Raw genomic sequence first — 19,130 nt, forward strand, 5'->3', positions numbered from 1 at the left:
CAGAACACACATGGGATGGCAAACCCAGGACAAAGCTTCTGAGAGCATCTGTGTCCCAAAGGGCAGCCAAGGACTGATCAGACACTCAGAGCTCAGTCGGATTGGAATCACCTCTCCGGTGCTTCTCTGTCCTACATGTTGAAGCTCCCACCTCCTGCCCTGAAGTTTTGGGGGCTAAATGCTCAGGCAGCTTTATTTGTCTTTCCTGAGAATGAGGAGACTCCCTCCCCTTCTGTGCACAAGTGTGGCTCAAAAAAGAGGGAAAGAAATCATCATGGGCATATGTGTGTGGGGGGGAATGTCTGAGCAGTCACACTGCTTCTGTAGACACCAGCAAAAATTACACCTTTCCAGTGCTCCTGGCAGGATCCAAGGGTGAAGGCACCTGTGAGAGGAGATATGAGCCCCTTCGTGCTATAATGGAAATGTGGTTCTGCAGAGAGCAAGCTTCCAGAAGCCAACTGGGAGGCACTGCTGCTGCCCAGGGAAATGTGCATCCCCCCAGGGGCTCAGGATGTCTGTGAGGAGGAGGAGACAGCTCCCTGAGAGGGGGTAAGGCAGGGGAAGCACTGGGAATGTGAATACCACAAAAAACAAATCTGTTAATAATTACAGCCCAGCAGTGTTGCTAGCAGCTGCTGATTTGCACCCTAAACAGACATCTCTGGCACTCCTGGACTAAGCTGAAAGCTAAACAGGGCCTGGTAGAGCAGCAGCTTAAGGGCAGCTTCCAGTCTCCCTGAATCAGCATTTTGAAGGCTCCACATGCTGAGTTACCCACCCCCTTCCCCTGAGATGTGTGTATATATACAGATAGAAAATACACATATAGCTGGGTGGTGGTACGCCCACTCCTGCCTCTGGGTAATGTCAGCCAAAAAATAATTCAAAGATTGTTCGACGTGGTTCAAATGCTGTTAAGCTTCAGAAATCACACCCCCTTCCAGTAATGGATAAAAGCTGACACAAAGCAGCAATAACCAAAAATTTCCCAGCTGTTTTGTCTGGTTTTTTGAAAACAGGAATTCCTTGGTACAGTCTGAAATCTTACTCCTGGTATTTGACATCGCCTGAAGGTGCCAGCATTGAAAGGGTTTATTGTCAGCAAGGTGCTCATAGCATGGCATTGTTTTTTTTTAAAAAAACCTGAATAGAGATGGATGTTAGGAGGATGAGGGGCAACTATTGCTAGGGCTGTTTTTCTTCCCAAGGCTGTCTGTATGGATTCTTGCAAGAAACACATTATGCTCCAGAGCCCAATGGCCCAACAACAGTAGCAGAGACAGCTCACAGACCTTCATGGTTCAGTCAGGCTGACTGCAGTTAAGGCTAAAGTGATACGAGGCAGAACAGGATCATCTCAGGAGAACACTAGGGAATAACAAGGTATGATGTTCTGCTTGGCCTGTTTTACCCAGGTTTTCTCTAGGGACATCAATTCTCAAATGCTGATGGAACAAACACCATTGATGAATGCAGAAATAGTCTGTGATTCCCTTAGCTGCTGTCATAATATGTGTAGACTATTTCTAGAAATTCAGAGACTGGAGTGGGAAACAGATTTGACCAGGATGTGGGTCAAAAGTGGAAGCTGTTCTCTTTTAACTTCCTGATGCAGGCAGCATCCCCATGAGAGCATCCGTGGCCAGGGCCACAGGAGCTGTCTGACAGCATGAAGGAGCTTTCAAGGCTCCACCCAGCCCCACTGTGCCTTCCACGTGGTTTTGGTGCACGACTCAGTGAACTGAAGCATCAAGGAAAACACTCAAAAGCCCATGATACCATTACAAGGGTAGATTACGTGGGATATCTCACCTTGAGGACATAGGATTCCACAGCTTTTAAAGCAGCACACATTTTCTCTAGCTCATAACACTGCTGCAGCTATTCCCACAGCAGTCAAAACCTATTGGGTTTTGGGAGATTTTCCTTTCAGGGCTGGTGACACTGCCTGTAGCTCTGAAGGTTATTTGCAGAGTGTCTGAAGTTTCATGAAGGGTGCTGCACAGATTTGTGCTGAGCTTTGTACTTCCTCTGACAAAAGCAAATCTGTGGGAGCTCAGAGCTTTGCTCCTTGCAGTCTCCCCCAAGGCCATCCACATCTTCTCTCCATCTGATGATACAAACACGCAGCTATTTCAGTGCAGACTTCTATTGTTCACAGAGTGCTTTGATGGTAGAAACCAAACTTTGTACTTGGAGTGCTTAATTGGGCAATCTCTGTTTTACATCAGTATATACAGTCATGTTCTACTTTTTATTGATGCTGTGTGCCTAATTGTGCTGCTAAAGTCAGATTCTGTCAGTCAGAACTCAACACATGAGGCTGACCATTGGCATCTCAGCACTGTGATAAAATTTTGAATTCAAAAAGTTATCATTTTGGTGTATGAAATAGATGCAGGCTGGAGAAATGGGGGTGGATGGGAACTCTCAGGCTGTGTGGTGGAAGGGATGTGTGGTACCTCTCATTTCCCCCACTGTGAAGCTAACCTGAAATTCTGAAAAGATCGTCTGTCTATAAAATAATTTGTACTTGTACTACAGCAAGACTTCTTTAGGGTGCTACCAATGATGGTTACATTGGTGCCAACCCACTTGAGATCCCTAGGACAGATATTTCTCTCTCCAGAGCTGCTCACGTGGCAGAAAGACGTTTCTGGGGGAGGTAAAGGTAGCAGCAGACATCCCTTATGAGCAAGGAGCTGTCACAGAGCTTTTAGAAGGAGAGGCCATCGATTTGTATCTCCAGAAAGTTATGGCATGCATCTCTACAGTCACTTTTGTAAACCATTTAGAGATGTGCTCATGCATGTGTTTCACTGAAAATATTCATGTAACACTCTCCAACAGTGTAAGAGCTCAAAGGAAGTTTTCATTAACCACTTGAGCTGGAACTGGTGATCTGGAAGCCTGACACTGAAATTTGAAAGACTGCTTCCACTCCCTATTCAAGTTAGACTTGTTGGTGTGTAGAGTAAATATTTATGTGAAAAAAAAAAATGTACTTTCAATTTCAGAGCCCAGAGGAGAATTCATTTTAATGAAAAAAAAAAAAAAAAAAAAAAAAGTGAAACAAAGGACAGCAATAAAAAACCCTCCAGATATGTTCGTAAATTGCCAGCTCTATTAAAACTTGCTTTTTTTCTGGTACACTGGGACAAGGAGTGTGCCAGCCTTATAACAGAGGACAAATGTGAAGTGAGGCCTTGTCAGTGGCATGGACACCTCCAACCAGGCAGAAAAGAAAGAGCAGATCATTTTGAAGCCTGGCACCAGGCTGGCTCCCTCTGCTAGCACCTACAGTGCTAGAACTGATTTCAGGGTGGAGATGCTGGATCATGAGATGGGGCACTGGCTGGGGGACAGGAGTTCAAGTGTGTTGCAAAGGCAGGTGGCTCCTGACTTCCAGAAGGTTTGGGTATGTTGGCATCAAAGAATGTGCCCATCCCTATCATTGGAGGTGAGTGTATCACTGCATTAACATCATCACTCTCCTCGTCCCCTATGTTTCAGTGTGGAGACAGCAGTAGGAGGTATCTTATCTCTGGACATATGGGGAACTTTGCACCAGGACTCTCAAGCTCCAGGCTCTGACTTAAATCACCAGACAACTCCTGCCCTCTTCCTTTGCGGCCGCTGATCTGGAAAAACTGTGGCCATAATCTGGTGCTAAATCTTTTCAGATCAAATAGCTTTGCTCTTAACAAAGAGCTGTAATCCTATAGAATGACTTGGCTCTCAGCTGAGAGCAGGAGGAAGATCTGGGCAATGTATTACAGTCAGGGCACAGCACCAGGAAATTAAGCTTTATTATGTGTGCTCTGGCAACAGAGCACATAAAAAAGTGATGTCTATGGCATTTGCACGACCCTTCTGTCTCTTAATTCTTAATCCTTTGCCCATCACAGTTTGGTTGGGGAGTTTTCTTAGGGGAAAGCAAGGCTAATTTCTAAGCTTATTGTTGAGAAAAAAAATAATCTGGCTGTTAAGTTGTTCTCCTTTATTTTTTTAAGCTTCCTGACAATCTCTGTTCATTTCTGGAACGAGCCTGTCAGGTGGGACATGAGCCAGATGTATCAAGGGTAGGTTTATCATCAAAATACCTCAATCCCCTGACACCCACTTTCCTCCTCTGCTGACAGAACCACATGGTCATGATCCCAAGATCACCAGCATGGTGCTCTTTGGATCTCAGGGCAGATTTCTAATGTTCTTGTGCATCACCACTGCTGCCTGGACCCACAGAGTAAAAGACAAGAGAGTCATTTGGAGAGCAGGTTGTCTGGCACATGGTAGCATGTTAATAAGACTGTGGGTTAGCAATCTGGCATTTAAAAGCATTATCATATTTTTTTCCTCAGCTCTAGCAAGCTGGTAGTGGTAATGAAAGTCTCAAGCCATGGCTTTGGTTCCTTTCTAATTTAAAGATTAGATACCAGACTATAAGTCAACAGATTTATGGCTGGTCTTTAGCTGTACCTTCAATCTTTTTCCATTTCCTCTGGACAATCTGGGGAAAAAAAAGAAAAAAAAAAAAGTTGGAGTTGTGACCCACAGCAAAATCCCTAGAGGCTGTCATGTTACTGGCATATTTCTTTGCTTCAGGGAAATTCTGTCACATTGGTGAATTCCCAGATTTTATTTTTGGATATCATAATCACAGGAGATGTCTCTAGGGTTGTGATCCACAGAAATATTTGTAAATTTCAGAAAAATACTTTGTCTCTTAATAATAGTGCTTACTTAACCTTCAGTTAGCTTGCATCCATGTCTGTGAAGTATTTCACTGAGCATGGCCAAAAGGAAGTGCATAAATGGAAGCTGGGTAGTTTACAGTACCAAATATTTCCTGAGAGGTTTTTCAGGAGAAAATGAGGAGATGCTTTCAATATGTGAAGGTCTCAGCCAGCAAGACAGTATTTCAGACATAGTGCAGATATCCAATAAAGCAAAATACAACTGTCCTTAAATCTAGAGCTGCAAGAAAGCTCGGGAGAGGGTAGTGATAGGGCAAGGGGTAATGGTTTTAAACTGAAAGAGGGTATATTTAGGTTAGACATTAGGAAGAAATTCTTTAATTTGAGGGTAGTAAGATACTGGAATAAGTTGCCTAGGGAGTTTGTTGATTCCCCCTCCCTGAAGGTGTTTAAGGCCAGGATGAATGAGGCCTTGTGTGACCTGGTCTAGTGGGAGGTTTCTCTGCCCATGTAGGGGGGTTGGATTTTGATGATCCTTAAGGTTCCTTCCAACCCAAACCATTCTATGATTATATGATTTCTAATTGAAGCCCCAGAAGTAATGGGTTTATGGCTCAGTCCCATTCATTTAACACTTTGCAGACTCAATATGAGCTTGAACTTTTAACTCATTCAACAAATTAATGATAAACACTGTTGGAGCCACCAGGTCTCTCTGTCCAATGGATTTTCTAACAATTTCTATCTATTTTACAGGATCTCTCTGCTACCAAATACATAGCTGCTTAAAAATTCTGGAAAAAGCTTGGCTGGGCATGTTCAGGGCTGGACCTTTGCTCACTCAAAAGGTTCATGAACCTTCACAACTCTCTAGGTGAACTTAGCCTGACTTTCCCATGTATAACCAAATCCCAGTCCAAGTCAGCCTCGTTTGGTTTCATGTTTCACTACAGACATTCTTTTACAGCTCAAGTTTTAAAGACCTGAGCATGGGACAGATACAGAGCTCCCATAAACACAGGCAATAGCCATGATAATATTTGTGCATCTCATTTCTTGTATTTTACTCTGTAATGTATTTCCCTGTAGAAAAATCCTGGAGTAACTGTGATGTGAATTAGTAGCAAATCAGAAATAGGAGTGTTTATGGTTCTTACATTAAAATAATTCTACTGAAGTTTGATTTACTGCAAACTTCACAGCATTTCTGTTTGGTCTAAGACATCACAAGCTTGCAAAGTACCCAAAACATTGAGGGAGGCAGCTCAGTTTCTTCTGAAATAACTAAGAAAGGGCAAAGGCATCGGTTAGAAATGTACATTATAGTGGATACTATATGAATTCTGCCCAAAAGTCTGAATTAGACATCTCTCTTAGGCTGTTTCTTTATAAGAGCCCAAGGAGGTGGTGCTTTATGTCACGAAGCATGAGTCAATCCTCAGAGGAGAAAGCTCGGATGGAAAACAGATCGAAGGAAGGCTGTGCTGCTGCAGGTCCTCTCCCTTGAAGTGAAAAGCAGAGGAAGGGAGGAAAAATGGGATCAGTAACAAATGATGTGATGGCAGAGTGTCAATCACAGTGGAATTTCGTACTGGCCCAGTCTTACAGTGGCTCTGGGAGTACTGCTTCAGTGAAGGCTGCATCAGCACTTTGTTTAGCTTATACACTGATATATTATCTGCCCTTTGGGCTGAGGCTGGGCTTTTTTAGGAATTAGCCTGGCAACAGTTCTCTTCATGTATTTTCAGCTAGTGTGTAGCTCAAGAGTTGTATAGCCTCTCACTCATGCAGCCTCAGTCCCAGCTTATCCTAAAGTGGCACAATATGCTTAGAGTGACTGAGGCTGTAAACCTGAAACCACAGCAAAGACAAGGATTTGTGCAGAGCTCAGAAACCACCCTGTGCCAGTCCTGTCCTGTCCTTAGGCTAGAAGTCCTTTGGTAGCTGAAAGAGCTGGCGGGTATTTTGGGGCAGTTTTCAGCTAGTTGGAATCTGAACATCATGTGCCAAGGGTAGTGATTTACAATTGCAAGCAGCAATAAATTTCTAGAGGGCACAAATTGCACTTCTCCCAGAAGCTCTGGAGTTGCTTAGATAGGAAGGCACTGCACCACTTGCTGTAGTGTGAAACTTCTTATTTCAATCAGTCTCTGTGTCTAAAATTTGCAGTGCAGTAAATATGTCTTTAGTTCTTAAAATATCTCCTGGGACCCATCTACCAGGAAGTCTGACTTCCCTGTCAGACGAACTGGCAGAAATTTTAGAATTAGTAGGCACTTGGATAAAACTGATAGACCAGGGAGGAGTTAGTGTGGCATTTGTAGGAATAAATCACACTCCATAAATCTATTGCAACTATTTGAAGTGTCAAATAACCTGAGCTGAGCTGGCTGACAGAGTCAGGAAGATTTAACAAGACCCCTCAGCAGGAGCTTTTTGAGTACTCAAGTTGTCACAGAGGGGAGAGAAAGACTTTTCTTCAATTAGAAGCTTATAATAATAACGAACAGAGGACAGGATGAAATCTTCAGGTTTTACAGAGAAGTGTTTTACAAACACAGGAGTGTGGCAGTGAAAGTGGTCATGTTTGCTAACAACATGTAATTATTTGAAACTGCAAAGAGATGCAGAAGGATCTCATGGAACTGAGGGAATATCCAGTCAAATGGCAGATGAAATTTGGTTTTGCCAAATGCAAGGTAGAACACACAGGAGAAAGGGACCCCAACCACAAGTGCACCCATTTCTCACTGCTTCAGAAAGTACACTCTACATTGTCCTGTTCAAACATCAGCTTAATGTTCACTAGAGATCAAAAGGTAGGACTTATCAGAGACCAAAAGCAAACATTCTTTGTGACTTTATAAATCTGTGGTGTAGGGGTTGTGCATGCAGTACTATTAATCTTGTCTCGTGAAGGATGTAGTGGAAAGACAGAGAAGAGGAAAACCTATAGAGGAATGGGTGCCTTGAAGGGATACGAGAAGGGGCTTTCAGTCCATGCATGGCATGGAGAATACAACATGGAAACTCCTCATCTGTGGACTAAAAATGTAAGAGGATTCAGCACAGTGCAGGTCAGGTTCAGGGAGGAGAAGCTCACCCTGGCCACTGGATATCCCTGACCTGCTGGTGGCTGCAAGAGAAGGGGCTGTGAAGGAAAGCATCCCTGCAAGCTCCCCTCTTCTTGCCCTCCACTCCCTGGCTATGGGCAGCACATTAGGATTGATGGGCCTTTGATCTGACCTCAAAAAGCACTATGACACTTTTTACCTTATTCTGTATCTTTAGCTGCCATTAGGGTCTAGTCATATGCTCCTCTCTAGCTGGAGGCTTTAATATTATGGCCTGCTCCAGCACCTTGCCATGACCTAAAGATAATCCCCCCTTTTTCCAGCACAGATTGGCCCTTTTTCCAGTCCTTGGCCCTTTTAAGTCAAAGCCATACGTGTTATTCAAGTCTGGTTATTTCAAGTGCTTAAGATAAAGGGTCGTAAGTGCTTAAGATAAAGGGTCGTGCTTGCACTGAAATGCTTTTGGGAATCACCAAAAGGAAGATGGTCAGAAGAAGCTGTAGTGACTGTTGCTTTTTACACACAGCTACAGGATGGAAGAGACTTCCCAGGAGCAGGTGTATGAACCTGCACTGGTTTTTAGATCAATCCATCTCTTGGCTGGAAGCTCCCAATTTGGTAAAGAGGTTTTGGGTTTGTTTAGATTTGTGCCTTTTCAGTGCTTACTTTAAATTTACAAAAAAAAAAAATCTGTTCAGGCTCAGTAAGGTTATCTACCCTTGATTTTAACTGCAACAGTTTAAACTCTGGTTTAAGATTCTGATGAGAATCTTTCTCCAGGAAATTCCTGAAATCTAGTGGCAGATGAAGTTACACTATGAACTGAGGGTGGCTGCATTTAAAGCAATAACTGAAATGTTTCTTGTGACCAGTCTCACTGTGAAAGTCCAGTGAGGCAAGCAGTAAATCTTGAAAGGCCATCTGGCCAGATAAGAGTGTATTTAATGATGAAGGATAGGATGAAGGGACTTTAACAGGAGGTGAAAATACTAACAAAACAGAGTACCAGAGGGGAGAGCTGTCCTTGTGCTAGAATTTGGGCTATTTTTGTTCTGTGTCACCCACACCAGCATTTACAGCAGCTCAGCTGTGTCCCTACATACTCCCAAAGTCTGTCACATAGTTACTATTTCACAGAGACTTCCTAGCCCTTTTAACAGAGAGGTTTAGCTTTTCCGAAGAAAAACCTACAAGATTTCCCCATAAATGACCAATGTAATGACATACGAGGTCAGATGGCCAGAAGTGAGGGGCCCAGTTTCCAGACAGCAGGTGCTTCAGGACTGCAAAGGAAAGACACCCAGTGCTAAGCTGGAGCACAGGAAGGTCTCCAGTGATGGTTGGAGAATAACTTGTCTTCCTCACTGACCAGGATGATTGCATGGGAAAGTTACTGCTTTTCCCAGTTATCTACCATGCACTGAGAGCCAGTGGCCAAAATCAATTAGGAGTGATCATATCACACCCAAAAAGGCAAATATGCTGTCAATCTTTCATTGAGTAACAGTGCTGCTTATTAGCTTGTTGAGAGTGTAATAGGAATAGCAATGGGTGAATGGTTCATAGGGGATTATTTATGTATTGGATTTCCTCCCATTTGGTCTGTTTGCAAATTGACCTTGGCATCCTGTGATACATTTGTAACTCAGAAGTACTTGGTAAATAATTTCAGTAGCACAGGTCATTTGAGAAGACTCCATTTCATCCTTCTGGTACCTGAAAAGCAGTCTGGTTTGGTTTGGTTTGGTATGGTTTTAATGGCTTAACTCTCTCCACCTAAGTGCCGGGTGGTAAGCGGGCCGGTATCATGAGGAAGATATTTTATGGAAGCAGTATGGTGAAATATAGAGGGACCCAGCAGCCAAGTGCCAAGGGCAGAATCCTTCCATTGTCTTCTTTTGAGCTTTAGCCCCTGACCTTGACATCCACATCCATATGTAAAGCCTGGTGACATCCCTCATGCCTTTCCACTGACCCCAAAAGGTTTGGGTGAGTGTTGGACCTGCTTGCTCCTCTGTCTGTGGTATCACAGCCTGCTGTTGCACAAATCCACATTCAGGTCACCCATTCAGGCCCCCATGTCTGAGCACACTGAGGTCAAAACTCATTTCAGTCAGGGGAAATAGAGCAGAAAAGTACTTGGCCCTGCTCAGAGACAAGGGAGAGGAGAAGATGAGCTGGGCAAGAGCCCACATGTTCTTGAACAGAAAGTGTCTGATGTTTTGCAGACGTGTGGAGGGAGGAATGCTTCAGGAGAGGCAAGGCACAGCTCAGGCTGGATGAGCTGTTACAGCTCTCACTTCAGAATAAAAGCCCAGTTCTCCAGAGGTAGCCATGTACTTGTGCAGAAAGGACAGGAAAATAAGACCCTCCTCCTTAAACCTCCCTGTGCTATCAAGTCTTGAGCATGGCACCCCTCTTCCTTGGCCTGTGCAGCTGGGACCTGCAGTTCTGAAAAGTGACAAGCTTGCTCTTGACACCTAGGAAAAACCAGCTCAGGGTCACACTCCTGGCATGAGTGGTGTTGCCAGCTTCTCTTGGGAAGTGGTGGTGGTGGGAAAATTGCTGACTAGACTTGGCCACTTCTGCATTTTCTAGAGTGTCACAATTTGGGGCCATTTTGATGAAAGCCTGTTTGCATTTGAAGAGCTATAATTATCCCTCCAGCAAAGTGAAGGACCAGCAGACTGAATGTATGTAGAAAGTTCAGGGTCACACTGACCCAAGCTCTAAGTCAAACTGCCCAAAAAGTGTCTGTCTCCATGGGCAATGCATTTATGATTGCTCTGGTCCAGCCCTGAAGGCAAGCAGAGGCCTGGGACAGTCCCAGAGAGGCAAAACCCACAAACACAACACTCCTGAGACACTTTCTGAGGTAGTTCGGGAAAAGTGCTTTTGCACTTTGGATTGAAGCTGTGAAGAGCAGGAATTTAGCTGAGGACTCCTGCCCTGGCTGCTAAAGGGTGGGTGGTTCAGCTGCATTAGGTCCAGCTCTCTCCCACACCCCTGTTCCACACTCAGGTGAGCATCTCTTCTTAGATCAAGATCTGATCCTCAGCCTGGGATCCTGCCTGTTCCCAGGAGCAGAGAGAGGAAATAACTGTCCCCAGTGACAGAGCCATTAGCAATTGCAACACTGGAACACTCTGGGAGCTGCAATTTATAGCAGGTATTTATGGTTTTATGATGCTGGTTTCCCTCTGGTGTGCTGGAGCTCAGCAGGTGACGTGCAGTCATTCCACCTCCTTTCCCTGCCATCCCCCTCACATGGGTTTTCCACCCAGTGAGTTGTTGGTGACCAAGTGGCAGATGTCCCAGCTGGGCACTTGGGTTGGGCAATAATGCTGCTCAGGAGATTATGTGAGGAGGACTGGAAATTACAGTATTAGTTGGAACAACAAAAAGCCATTTTGGCAGCTTGTGTAAGAGCTAAGAGTTTGGGGGACTAAGGGATTGGACCACTTGGACCTGACCCCAGAGAAGACTTGAGTAGTGAGACAGAGGTGTGCACACATGTATTCTTGCTGCTGGAGTTCTGTTTTACTTCATCCCTCTTGTAGTCTCTGTGATAAGACAAAGATGGTTTGTGACTTTCTGTGGTGCAGCTTTCCTGTGCCTTCCATGCAGAGGTCGGTGTAAAGGTGATGTGGAAGTGCCAGTGCAGTGGAATAAACACTGGCAAAAGGGGCTGGCTGGCATGGTAGAAGTTAATGATACCCAGCCACCAGGAGACCAGAATGGTTTCTGAAAGTTTTCACAGGTTTAAGAGCAAATAAAAGGAGCACTAAGTTGAGGGAGAAAGAACAGCAAGTTCATGTATGTTGTGGTGACAAATCAGCTTTAAAGAGATGGAAGAAGTTGCTCATACTGGCAGACCTTCAAGGGCATGTAGAATGCCCGAGTTCTCTTGAAAAAAATAAATAAGGGTTTTTTGTTGATGCTTTATTTTTTGGATTGGTTTTTTTTTTTAATAAAAAAATCATTGTAGGGAGTTCCTCTGTCAGGAAGTAATGAGATCTTGCTGCCTGATTGATAAAACACACACAGTCTTGCAGTGAAGAGGTTTCATCTGTTGTGGTCTTCAGGGCACCACTGTGCTTAGTTATATCAAAATAAAAAATAAAATCCCTTCTCTGCTGACTCATGCTCTGCTCTCTGGCAACTGCAGCCCTCTTGGCAATCCTCTCCCTTTCCACCCTCCAGTCCTGGCATTTTTTAACTTGACAGCAGCTTTTCCTTTTTTTTTTTTTTTTTAAATTTTGGTTTGTTCTCAAACTACATCCAGAAGACTATAGCTTGTTGAAGGCAGGGGTTTGCCTGCTCCAGTTCTGTAGGGAGCAGATGCAGATGGAAGACTACAGAAAAGAATCCCAGTGTGGTGGAAGAAGTGCTACAGTCTCTCTAGCTGCCATGTGCTGTACATCTAGCCTTAGGAATAGAATGTTTGGGCTTTTTTCACAAATTACTCCTGTAAAGACACCTGAAAAGAGTTAGGGTGAGAACTGTGAACACTTCAGAACTACTTTAATTTCAAAACGTTCTTTAAAACAGTACAATATAAAACATTCAGTTGTTTTTCTTAAACAATACTATTTGGAGGTGGGTTTTTTTCATACTGAACTGATGTTTTTACTTGGGATGTGTCTGTAAGATGAAGGCTCATATGTTCTAACAGTTGTCAAATCAAAACCTCTGATATTCTTCCCATTTGAAAGATATTTTTAATTTTTATTTCTGTGTTCTTCTCAGCACAAATTAATATGGAAAGTGCTTTGAGCATCCTTGGTTTGCTGAGAGCAGAAAAGCACTTCAGACCAAGTTGTTTCAAGAGTCCTCACATCCATCATCTCTTTTCAGCCTGGTCTTCAATTCTAGTCATTGGCTGCAATTTCCTAAACAGCAAACCTCAGCAGTCAGGAATTCCCGGGCTGATTTGGTGGCCTCAAACATTTCTGCTGAGAAGCAGCAGGGTGTGGATAAATACATGTGTGTGGGACCCTTAAACATGCAATATTATTATTTCTGGGGGGACTATTTTTAAAGAAAATCCAAAAAAACCCTGAGAAAGCCACCATAATACTTAGCTTACTACTGTAATTTTATCATTATTACTTTGCCTTTTTTTGAGATTCTTCTTACCCATCACTTTAGTTGCTGCTAAACATCTAATGCTTGTGACAGTTTCACATTGATCCCCCTGCCTTTAAAAATGCTTTTTCAGTTCCTTGTTGTTGTCACTATCATCACTGTTATACTAAGAGCAATTCTTGTTTTCATAATGGGAACAACAAACCAGATGGGTCATTTTGGCTTTTGCAATCACAGTGACTCCTTCAGAGAGCTGGCTTGCAAGCATGACGTGTGTTGGGATTTGGAGGAGGATATAATACTATGTTTTTCCCAGGAATAGGTCAAATGTGAGTAAGTGTTGGATGCTCTCATACTGTACCAGGACTTTCTGTATTTACTGTGTACCTTGCAATACTTTTCAGTTTCTCCTTTTCTTCACTAGCACAGACTGATGTAACTACTTGAGATTTTGAGGTTTGGTTGTTTTTTTTCTTTTAACAAAAGAAAACTGCACTCAGTGTTTTAGGAGAAAGTCATAACAAATGGAAAGGCAAACTAGATATACTTGACAGGAGCTGGCAATGTGCTCTTGCAGCCCTGAAAGCCAACAATATTCTGGGCTGCATCAAAAGAAATGTGGCCAGCAGGTCAAGAGAGGTGATTCTATCCCTCTGCTCCACTCTGGTGAGACTCCAATTTCAGTGCTGGGCCCAGTAGCCCCCAACTCAAGAAAGACATGGAGCCCTTGGAGTGGTCCAGAGGAGGCCACAAAGATGTCCAGGAGTTTGGAGTGAAGGACTCTGCTATAGAGACAGGCTGAGAGAGTTGGGGTTGTTCAGCCTGGAGAAGAGAAGGCTCTGGGAAGACCTTAGGGCATTTTCCAGTACCTGAAGGGGATAGAGAAAAGCTGGGGAGGGGCTTTTTACAAGCGCATGGAGTGATAAGATCATGGGTGGCAGTTCCAAACTGAAAGATAGCAGATTTAGACTGGATATTAGGAAGAAATTCTTCACTATGAGGGTGGTGAAACAGTGACCCAGGTTGCCCAAAGAAGCTGTGGCTTCTCCTTCCCTGGAAGTGTTGAAGGGCAGGTTGGATGGGGCTTGGGGCAGGCTGGTCTAGTCAGAGGTGTGCCTGCCCATGCAGGGATTGGAACTGAGTGGTCTTTAAGGTCCCTTCCAAAGCATTCCATGATTCTATGCTCAGTATAGACCAGTTTGTCTCTTGAGAGACATGTAAATAATGAGGGTGGGGTGAGTTTTGGGGGAGGATGAGGTTTTTTGAGAGTTTTTTTAAACATTTCTTTTCCTGCGGTTGTTGAGATTTGTGATGCTATAGGCCTGCTTGGTTCTTTTCCTCATCTGCTTCTGCTTAGTTTGGTGGAGAAGTTCACATTCTAATAGAAAGGAGAAGAATCAGTGAGAAGCAATCAGCTGAAGCTCTATCTTCAGCCTTGACTCAGAAAGGCTTCTCATGAGAAATTTGAAAGAAAATCAAAGTGGGCCAGAACTACAGTTTACAACCTAATCATCTGTAAACTAATCAGCAGAGTTATTCCAGTTTGGACAGCTGAAATTCCAGCCCCAGGTCTCTCATTTCTATAGCAGCAACAAACAAACAAGCTCCTTCACATTCAGCTTGCATGGGAAATGATGCACTTGTTTAGTTTAAGATGGTTCTGCTTTTTCAGCCAAAGAGCAGCCATATGAGCTTGGGCTTTCTCTGAACAAAACAGATGGCTTCTTGCAACCATTTAAAGTGAGTCAGTTTTATGGGACACTGCAAGGGACTGAGAAAGAGTAGGAGCATCTCTAAACTTCAGTCCTACTTTCAGAGACTGTGCCTTTTTAGATTGGTCTTTACTGGAGAGAAAAGAGCAATGGGACTGTAAAGTCACTATCCCCAAAACTTGGGAGCACCAAGACTCCTTGTGGGATTGTGTGAGGCACTGCTAGTGCAGCCTCCCAGGACAGTCACGATTTTTGCATGACCTGGAGCATTTGTCATCTGTCTGTGATTGTCCTCTCATGCTGGGACACAAGTGTTTGAGGGCAGGCACCATATTGTTTTGTTCTGTTTCACACAATACTTGGCAAAGAGGAAAGAGAAGGGTGTCTTGGCTCTCTACTAGGTCTCCAAAGTGCTAAAATAATACTAACCCTCTAATAAATCTAAAAATTTTATTATTGTCTGCCACTCCACAGCTTATTTTGGCTCTGGGAATCTGCTAATTTGGACAAAAATTGCAAAAACTTGTCAATGTGGAGCAAATGAGAGCAGCCAGCTTCAGACTGTTTAGCAAGATACAACTATGAATCATGGCTCCTTGGTGAGAGGAACACAGGATTTCCTGGAAACAAATTCAGGCCTTGACTGAGCTGTTTGATCTTCAGTTGATGTTTTGTTTTTGTTTTCTAAGCAACAGTAACATCATTTTAAGGTATGAACAGACAATTTTCCTTTGCCCTTGAAGAGGGTCATTAATTAGTTGGTAACATGAATTAATTACTGCCTGTCCATAATTAAAGGGGGCATATTTGTTTTATCTGCTATGATCTTTCTGGTGGTTCATTTGTATTAATAGTCTCTCAATATGCAGGATCAGCTCTCCCAAAAGCCTGAGACAACACCTGGGCCTGGGATGTAATGAAATGCAGGGATGAGAGGTGCAGAATAATTCCTCTTGTCTGACAAAAAGAAGCCCCAAGGGCTGGGTTCACAAAAGGGAGCCTTGTTTATTCTTCAAGGTTGGATCCCTGCCTACCCTGCTTATGCTGTTATCTTGGGCTGGGAATTTCAGTGCTGGGTTTATGGCCTGAAACTTGACAATTGCTTTGTTATATTTGGTGACTAAATAAATGGTTTGTCCAATTAATTACTGAGAAGATCTTGCCAGTGGGGCTGTAAGGAGTTTACTGTGAAAAATTTATGTGCATATTTCAAGCCTCTAACAGAGGACACTTCACGTGTCCTTAGATAAAGTAGACCTTATTTTTTGATGGGGAGACTTCTGATAGACAAGCAAAGCAGAAACAAAAGCCAAGCCTGCCTGGGAGTGCCTTCCCTCTTTCTGGGGAGTCAGTCTAGCATTTAGCTTGGGATCCTTGTGCTGGGGTCTTGCTTCTTCCCTCAGTGGCCTGGGTCCTGTTGACTCGTGCCCTAAATCAGGTGCTGAGGTTTCTCCTTTGAATGAGGCTTCAGTAACCTGATAAGAGCAGTGAATGAGACATGCAAACAGCATAGTAACTTCCAGAAAGATTTGACTCTGCCCGATCTCTTAGCCAAACTTTTAGCAGAGAAGAAGCCCAGTGTCATTTCTATCTCTATGTGGGCCTGGTTCCATCTTCACCAAAGTCACCTTGGGTAGGTGGGCAGGTGGATCCAGGTCATCCATGGCCCTGCCCTGGCAGAGACATTAACACCTTCTGAGTCTTGTGGCCAAGAAACGAGAGGCTGCTACCTTGTGATGTTCTCACAGGGAAAAATGCATTTCCCCAACCCTGACAGCAAGAGGAGCTACAGATTTAGCACCAAAGACAGCACTGACTGTCCCTCAAAGGAGCACTGGGGAGTAGAGGCAGTAAAAAGCTGTAATGGGGACTGCACACCCAATATTTTGCTTGTGATCACTCTATCGGGAAGGCAGCATCTCTCCCTCTATTTTCAGACCTACTTATTTCTGTGCTTTAAGCTCTGGTACTTTAGGATTCAACAGGCTATAGAAACTTGTCAAAAACACGTGTGTCACCAATGTTGGTCAGGGCTTAAGTATTTCAGTGCTTTCTGCATAACTTGCCCTTCACGGAGCATCACTCAGCATTCCCATGGCCCTGAGAAGCTTTGGGTCCAGGGGCACATCTGGTCAATGCACATCTGTACTGGTGCAGTTCACTGAATAAAGATGGGGGTGGCTGATGTGCTGGGCTGCTGCTTGTGACTTGCTGGGGTGGTAGCATGAGGGCAGTGAAGGGAAGGAATTGGGGCAGAGAGGAAGGGGAGATCCTGACCATTCAGAAATTTCCATTCAGAAATCTTCCAGATCCCTGCTTCAAACCACCACTCTTGTTTGTTCTGGACCTTTGTGGCTCCCTTTTGTTTGTTATTGCACAGAAAAATGTGGTGAGCCATTTTGTTTTCTGCTTTATATTTGGGGGGGTGTGTTTTGGTGTTTTTTTTCCTTTCTCAATGACCTAATGTGATTTGATTATAATCTTGGAGGTGATGGGCTGTAAGAATCTTCCTTGCTGCCAGTCTCTGAAGGATTTGCTGTGCCCAGGTGTCCTGCAGGTCAGACAAATCCATCCAGTGCACACAGGGAAAACCCCCTCCTTCCTTCCTTCCTTCCTGTTTCTAGCTTGTCTCCCCTGGCCCTTTATCACCACAGATGATGCTTTGGTAAATGAGGTGTGTGCCCCACACCAGCAGACAGCTGAGACCTACATCTTCTCCCATGTGAATAATGACAAGACCAGAGGAAATGGTCTGAAGTTGTAGCAGGCAGGTTTAGATTAGATACTAGGGGAAATTCTTTACTGAAAGAGTGGTCAGGCACTGGAGCAGCCTGCCCAGGGAGGTGGTTGAGTCACCATTCCTGAAGGTATTTAGAAAACTTACGGATGTGGGACTTCAGGTCGTGCTCTGGTGGCTGAGATTGTAGGGGTTTTGGTTTTTGCTTGTTGTGTGGGTGGGTGAATGGACTTGGTGATCTCAGAGGTTCTTTCAAACCATGACTATTCTGTGAACCAAGCACTTGCTTGCACAGATGTCCATTGGGTCTTTTTTTGCTGTAGGGCTTTTGGGGTAGTTTTTAAAATACATATTCTGAGAAGTGACAGGCTGAAAGAAGCAAGATGTAGCTGACTGTCACCATGTATTATTCGAATGGCTCTTGGTGGGACTGCAGGGAGCTCAGGGAGTGAAATCCTCCTTCTTCCATACCTCCCACTGAAAGATCCAGCCATGGCACCACGGCACACAGAACTCCATGGATGTTCAGATGGGACCATGCTTGGCAGGGCTGTGGCAGCCAGTGCCGAGCAGTGGCTGGGGCCAGAGGAGGTTTTGCTTAGCAAGGAGGGGCCATGGGACTGAGTGGAGAAGCACTCCAAGCAGATTTGGGACTCTGCCAACTGCTAGCTATGGAAATCTTGCTGACCCTCCCTTGACTGGGGTCAGCTTCCCTGCAGGCATGAGTCTTCCTTCCTGCTCATGGCCCCAGGCATGCTCTGCTCCCAGGAGAGCTGATGGAAGCTTGGCCCTCTAGGCAAGATTACACCAGCAACAGCTGATGCATGATCTCATTCCTAAATACTTTTCCACAGGCTTGAGATGTGTTTAGCAGGTAAGAGAAAGCTGGAAACTGTCACAATTGCAAAACAAAAAGCTGCTCTGTTTAGCTCCTTCTAGCTCTTTTGACTCAGAGCTCCCAGTGAACTTTGCAGTCTCACAATGTTGGTATCTGTTCCTCCCTCCTGATTTTAAACCCACACTGTGAAATGCTAATGCTGGCTTTGCTACCTGTGTGGGGGGATCATGTTACCCAAAAGGGTCAAGGCATTGATAGTTTTATGGAGAGCTTCTACAGTCAAAAAGGTCCAAAGGCCACTGACTCCCTTCTGTGCGTGGGATGGAAGAGTATTTCAGGGAACTGATGAGTGGCATTTGGGATGCTTTTTCTGCTGCTGTCTCACAGGTCTCTTGACAGATGTACTGAGCTACTCAAGCAGGGGTTGTGACCCAGCTGTCCTCTGAAAGAGGTGTGAGTGTTGCCAGGAGGTCAGCATGGACTCGACCACTGAGTATGAGCTCTTGAATGCAGGAGAAGCCCTGGAAGCTGCACAGTGGCTACCAATAACCTTTCTCAGCTGCGGCTTCTTCCTTCTCCCCCTCACATCCTCTCTTTGCTCTGGAGAAACCATCCTGAGATCATGAGCCAGAAGTGAGTATCAACAAAACCCACCCAGCAGCTGCTGCCTGATGCCCTGATGACAGGAGGCTGTTGGTCCCAGGCACAGGTACTGCAGTCATGTCTGTGTGATTCTTTCTTTCAACCAAAACAGTGGTCATCAGGGCCAACACTTCCTACCACATAGTTTGCCTGGGTGAGAGCAGGCCCCTTTTTCCCCAGTCAAGAGGGCATGAAAAATACTTCCATGCCTACCCCCTTGTGACTAATGCAAGCTTCCCAGTATCTTAAGTGAGACATAAGGAGTTATACTGGAGTCCCAGGTGATGTTCAGTACTTCATGCTGGCCCAATGCTGCTATCCCTCGTGGGCAGCACTAAT

Source organism: Heliangelus exortis, chromosome 6, assembly GCF_036169615.1.
Source record: "Heliangelus exortis chromosome 6, bHelExo1.hap1, whole genome shotgun sequence".
Lineage (NCBI taxonomy): Eukaryota > Metazoa > Chordata > Aves > Apodiformes > Trochilidae > Heliangelus > Heliangelus exortis.